This window comes from Alexandromys fortis, unplaced genomic scaffold (assembly GCF_014885135.2).
Source record: "Alexandromys fortis isolate MF-2015 unplaced genomic scaffold, M_Fortis_MF-2015_v1.1 scaffold_22, whole genome shotgun sequence".
In the NCBI taxonomy this organism is placed as follows: Eukaryota; Metazoa; Chordata; class Mammalia; order Rodentia; family Cricetidae; genus Alexandromys; species Alexandromys fortis.
Window position 1 is genome coordinate 12,925,426 of NW_026067900.1, and position 6,477 is coordinate 12,931,902.

At 38.8% G+C, this 6,477-nt stretch overlaps 1 pseudogene; it reads left to right on the plus strand.

Moving 5' to 3' along the window:
• The first annotated feature begins 348 nt into the window (after positions 1 to 348).
• LOC126489919 (40S ribosomal protein S3a-like) lies at positions 349 to 1,187 on the plus strand (annotated as a pseudogene).
• The last annotated feature ends 5,290 nt before the right edge of the window (positions 1,188 to 6,477 follow it).

Consider the following 6,477-nt stretch of genomic DNA (forward strand, 5'->3'; position numbering starts at 1 on the left):
AAAATAATACAAAAGAACAGAAATTAATTTCAAGAATTGTAAAATGAGATTACAAGAAATTTTAAAACTTCTGACAGGAGGAAATGACTGTCAGACTAAAGAAACTGCCTGACTTCCTGGGGAATGGGGAAATAATCCTGACAAGCTATATATGTGACAGGGGATTAATTACTCCAAAACTTAAACACCAAACACCAAAATCATCCTATCAATAAATGTGCTAAAGTACTGAAGAGACAGCTCTCAAAAGAAGAAATAAAAAAATGGCTTATAAATATTTGAAAAGGTTTTCAGCTTTGTTAAGTATTAAAAAACTCTAAATTACTTTTGGCTCTTAAGAGCAACACTATGGCAGTTGGTAAGAAGGCAGCCAAGAAGAAAATGGTTGATCCATTTTCTAAGAAGGATTGCTATGATGTGAAGGCTCAGAGTATGTTCAATATTAGAAACATTGAATAAACACTAGTCACAAGAAAGAAACAAAATTGCCTCTGATGTCCTCAAGAGTTGTGTGTTTGAAGCGAGTCTTGCTGATCTACAGAATGACAAAATTGCATTTTAAAATTCCAAGCTAATTACTGAGACTGTCCAGGTCCAAAACTGTCTGACTAACTTCCATGTCATGGATCTTACTCTGAACACAACTGTATTCCATGGTCAAAAAGTAGCAGGTCTTGATTGAGGCTGAGGCTGATGATAAGACAATTGAGGGTTATTTGTGCCATCTGTTCTGTGTTGGTTTCACAAAAAAAAAAAAAAATGCAACAACAAGATATGAAAGTCTTCCTATGTGCAGCACATTCGGGTCTGCAGATCCTAAAGAAGATGGTGAAAATAATAATCCAAGAAGTGCAGACTTGAAGGAAGTGGTTAACAAATTGTTTCCAGAAAGCATTGGGAAAGACATTGAAAAGACTTGCCAGTCCATTTGTCCTCTTCATGATGTCTTCAGTAGAAAAGTAAAACGTGCTGACAAAATGCAAATTTGAATTGGGAAAACTCATGGAGCTCCATGGTAAAAGGTAGTTCCGGAAAAGCTACTGGTGATGAGACAGGCACTAAAAGAACGATCTGGTGGATATGAACCACCCCTGCAAGAAGCTGTTCAAAATCCAGATTTATTAGTGACAAAAAGAGTCCTGTTTGCAATGATTAAAAAAGAAAAAGGAAGAAAGAAATTAAATTAAAACTACCTTGAGATTAAACTTCACTCAAGTCAAAATGGTCATCATAAAGAGAGCAAATAACAACAAATCCTGGAGAGCTTATGAAAAAGACAAACCCGTATCTATTTTTGGTGGGAATATAATCTTGTACGACCATTCTCAAAACAGAACTGCCATATGACCCAGTCATACCAGTCTTGGGTATATAGCAAAAGAACTGTAAGTCAACACACCAAAAAGAGGATTTATACATCCATATTTATCACAATGTTACAATAGCCAGGAAACAGAACTAGCCTAGATATCCATGGACAGATGATTAATTTGTTAAGCGTGTTTTGGATACACAGTGGGATTTTTTTTATTTTTTTTTATTTTTTTTTATTTTTTTGGTTTTTCGAGACAGGGTTTCTCTGTGGCTTTGGAGCCTGTCCTGGAACTAGCTCTGTAGACCAAGCTGGTCTCGAACTCACAGAGATCCGCCTGCCTCTGCCTCCCGAGTGCTGGGATTAAAGGCGTGCGCCACCATCGCCCGGCTACAGTGGGATTTTATATAGCCATAATAAAAAGAAAATCATGGCAATTGTAGGAAAAAAAAAGATACAGCTAGAAAATATTATGTTGTGAAATAAATACTGCACATTTTCTCTTAGATGCAGAACTTAGATTTAAAAGTGTGTGTGTGTGTTCTATAAACTAAAAAAAAAAATGTCATGAGAAGAGAGGAAAAGATCTTTTAAAAGGTGAAAAATGGGACTGGAGAGATGGCTCAGTGGTTAAGAGCACTGGCTGTTTTTCCAGAGGTCCTGAGTTCAATTCCCAGTAGCCACATAGTAGTTCACAACCATCCATAATGAGATATGGCATACTCTTCTGACATGCAGGTAGAATGCTGTATACATAATAAATAAATAAAATCTTTTTAAAAATTCATTAAAAGAAAGAAAGAAAATGTATAAAAATAAAAAAGAAAGGTGAAACTAAAGAAGGCAAGAATATACATGAAATAGGAACACAGAGTAACTGGGGGAAGACATCTGGAGAAAATATAGGAACCCATGGGATGACAGAGGAGGAAGGCAGAAAATGACCACAAAACAAAATGACATGTAAGATGGAAGTTCTCTTGGTGAAACTCATTACTTTATATGCTAACGAAAAATTGAATTAAATTGAATTTTCCCATTAAAACAGAAAAATATAAGGTCTTTGTTGCTTCTGTCTCCTCTCCAACAACACAAGCAAGAGTCCAAGGAATTCATTAAGCATCCCCACGATTCTACTTCAGTGCCCCGGGAGGGTGCCAGCTGCTACACATAAGAGCATTTTATTTTTTCCTCCTGTATAATTTCCCAAATATCTGCAGATAGCAACTCTTTCCCTGGCCCCCTTCTCCCTCTCCTCTCTCAGCTTTCTTCCCGTGTTTCCCATAGCCTTAGCAGGTTGCAATTGCTTTTTGAGTCACTGCTCCTTCCTTAGCTTTTGATGACTCAACAGCCTTGCTTCCTCCCTATGTAGGTGTCCTTGGTTGTCTGGCTTGCCCTGCTTGATCTCTTTCTGGCTCTAACATCTCACTGATTGGTAGTTGAGAAGCAGCTTCTACCTCGGCCTTGGCCCTGTGGTCCTGAAGTGGTTAAGCTAGATTCCTGACTTCAGGGCTCAGCATCAACCTAGACTGGTCTGATTCCCTCCCAAGCCTCCTGGCTAGCTGCATTTACACAGACATTGCTTAATGAAGGTTTGTGTGTCTTAAATTGAGCCAATCAGTGTCAGCTTTGGGAGATTTGCCAGAACTATGGGGAAAGACTTCTTACTCTAGCTGTTTTAACCTCTTAAGTATAAGTCCAGAGCTGAAGGTGGCAGTCTCACCTAGAAAGCCTATCAGATGCGGGTTCACCTATGAGAAAGAGGTAAAATGTGTGTAGGGTAAAGAGGGCATTGGTGCTGAGCACAGAGAGGAACTGTGTGGTGCAGGGTGTTGAGGCAAAGGTTAATGAGTGCTCAGGGGAGGGAGTTTGAGCCCAAGTGACGAGCTTTGCTTTGAATATCATTATTTCTATATTCAGATAATTTAGATGTTAATAACTTAAACAATGAACTTTTCGAATGCCTGAAGTTTTAACAGCTGATTCCAGTACACTCCTGCCTCTATTTGGATTGTGTGGTGTCTTTTGACTGAATTAATTAGCTTTTTAAAGCTACCAAATGGTAGCTTTTAAATTCAATCCATACTTATTAGTGGGCAGCCTATCCTGAAGAGCAGATTTTTTTTTACCTATTTGTGCGCGCGCGCGCGTGTGTGTGTGTGTGTGTGTGTGTGTGTGTGTGTGTGTGTTTTACCTTAGTATGAACTCACTGATCCCTTCTTATTTTGGTGCTCTAATTAGCTATGCCTTGGTAAGTAGGAAGCTCTCTAAATTGGTGCCTGACACATTTTGACCTATCTTCATGAATTTGATTTTGAGGATTTTAAGTTTAGAATTTGTACTACTTTCTGGTTCAAAAAAATTGTTCTATATCCACATATTGTCTCCATGTAAGTAACCATTGCCTTGTTACCATAGTCTCCTGCCATAGGGTCACCGCATTTTACTTGGATTCCAAACAGCCCTCTGCAGCCACTGAAAGCCCTCTGTGCTGTGTAGAGGCCTCGTTCCCTCTGCTTTTGCTCTTGGACCCATCCTCAGGTCTCCCAAGAGAACTTAGTATATAGACTTTCAGACTCAACATTTACAATTTGAATAGGGAATCCTATATCTATGTAGAGATTTGGCAAAATTCTTGAAGAATCATATAGTAAAGGTCATTGACTCTCACTCCGACTGTTTATTTTCTGCTATATCTGCAGCTGCTCAGCTCTGCCATAGCAAATGGCTGGAGGTGTCAGTATTCTAAAATTCTTTATTTTTAATTAATTTATTTTTATTATATTTTTTCATCCAGTGTATTTTGATCATACTTTTCCCCTTGTCCAGCTCATCCCTACCTCCCTACCTACCCAACTTCATCTTCTTTTTCTCTCTCTAAAGAAAAAGAAAAGTCAAAACAAACTAAAAAAAAATACAGAAAGTAATATGAAAACAAAACAAAAAGTATACACATATACAAAAAAGGGAGTCAATTTGTAGGTTAGCCAACTTTTTATTTGCAGATAGCCAGTCCATAGACTGTAGTTTGATGATACTTGGTAGATGTTCATGAGTTTTGTAGTCATTTTCTTGTAATATCTTGATATATTTTAAGATCACAGAAATTCTGACTTGGTAAAGTAAGTTCAGAAGAGTTCATTTCATCTTTATTTTCTGGAGAAAATTACACAGACTTGTTTGGTAGATATTTTTAACCAGTCCACTTTTGACAACTCTTTCACATACTGGGTACCAGAAAACAGACGTTTATCTCTTAATAACCACAGGGACCTTGCTAAGACCTCATTATGATGTTTTCTATGACCTATTTTACTAATCTCTGTAACTGACTACCAAAAACATTTTTAATTAAAAAGAATTAAATGTATTAATTTTCCTGGAAAAATCCTAGGTGGGGATTTGACTTTTTACTATTAAAATTTTTTAATTAAAAAAAGGGCTAGAAAAGAAGTTAAATGTATATATTCTGACATATACTCTGATACTCAAGAGTTAATGTTAATGACACTCTTCCGTCATAGATTATCTCCTGACACGTTAAAAAAATAAATTAAACATCTCATCCTAACACAGGGTTCCCTCTTTTATCTTTTTTTATTACTTATTTATTTTTATTTTGTATACATTGGTGTTTTGCCTGCAGATCTGTCTGTATAAAGGCATCAGATGCCCTGAAACAGGAGTTACAGACAGTTGTGAGCTGCCACATGGGTGCTGGGAATTGAACTCAGGTCGTGTGGAAGAGCAGCCAGTGCTCTTAACCACTGAGCCATCTCTCCAGCCCCAACATGTTAAAAATCTTACAGCGATGTATCACTTCACATGCCATCATAATGAAACCCCTAAAACCTCATCAGTCCTGTACATCATTGGGATTATTCTTGAGATGTGACAGTAGAAAGAGCTCCAGACCCAGAGAAGACTGACAGTTTGTCTGTGGCATGTCACAAATATGCTCCTTCCTGAACTTATGATGATCTCTGACCAAAATGGACAGAGCCGTGATACTCCGGCCTACAGGAGACCAGCAATACACCTCTGACATGACAGAAGCATGTTATGTGTAATATACATGCCCATAGCCTGCAGTAATCCTGTGGCATCTAATATGCTGTCCATTCCCAGGACATTTCCTCTTTATATCAGACACTCTCAGAACTGAATGTGGAAATGAGGCTGCAGGCTCATGCTTCCCTGCACACTTACGCTTGGTTCATAATTGGTTCCTACAAACAGATGAGAAGAAGCAAAGTTCAAAATTAATGACTTATTTGTTCTTTAGAAACATTCCCTAGCAACAACTGAAGCCCCGTGCTTTGACCTCACTGCAAAGGCATATTTGTGAAGCTTAATTTGTGACGTGAGTGGGATACTTACGCTCCATAGACTACAGCAAAAGACAGTGTGTTTCCGCATCTTCTGACCATCATTTTACAGAAGCTGTAATGGGCGACTTACCCTTGTCCCTTCAGACACCGTCCCTCACTCAACACGGCTCTGTGCAAGCAACCTGATATTAGTGATTACATCAGTTGTTCCCTTGTTCTCTGGTTGACTTGAATTTGGTAAATTCTATGTATTATACTTTTACTGTCTATGATAGTTAATATTGACTGTTAACAAAATCTGGAATTACTTAGTAAACAAACCTCTGGACGTGTCTGTGAAGGAGTTTTTAGACTGGATTAATTAAGACTGAAGACAAGGCCCTGATCCCACTGCTAGGAACCCTACAAACAGACTGAGCTACACAACTGTCACACACACACACAGAAGGTGTAGGTGGCAGTCAGACAACACAGGTGAGGGAGAGAAGCGGGAGGGGAAGCTGCAATGGGGATGTAAAATAAATGAAATTTTTAATTAATAATAATAATGAAATAGAACCGAAGATCCACTGTTGTAAATCTGGCGCTCCACCGGCCTCCTCTGTAGCTACTCAACGCCAGCTGCTTACGCCAGCAACATCGCCACCAGATGCAGCACATGCGCTCTTTGAAAGACCCCTCTGGACAGCACTGCAGGCTGCTCTCTCTCATTCCCTGTCTCCCAGTATCTCTCCCTGTCTGTCTGCCTGTCTCCACCTTTCTCTCTCCTTTCCAAACTCCGAGCAGCTCTTCTGTTCTCTCCCCCCACACACACACCAATAAATCATTTGCGTT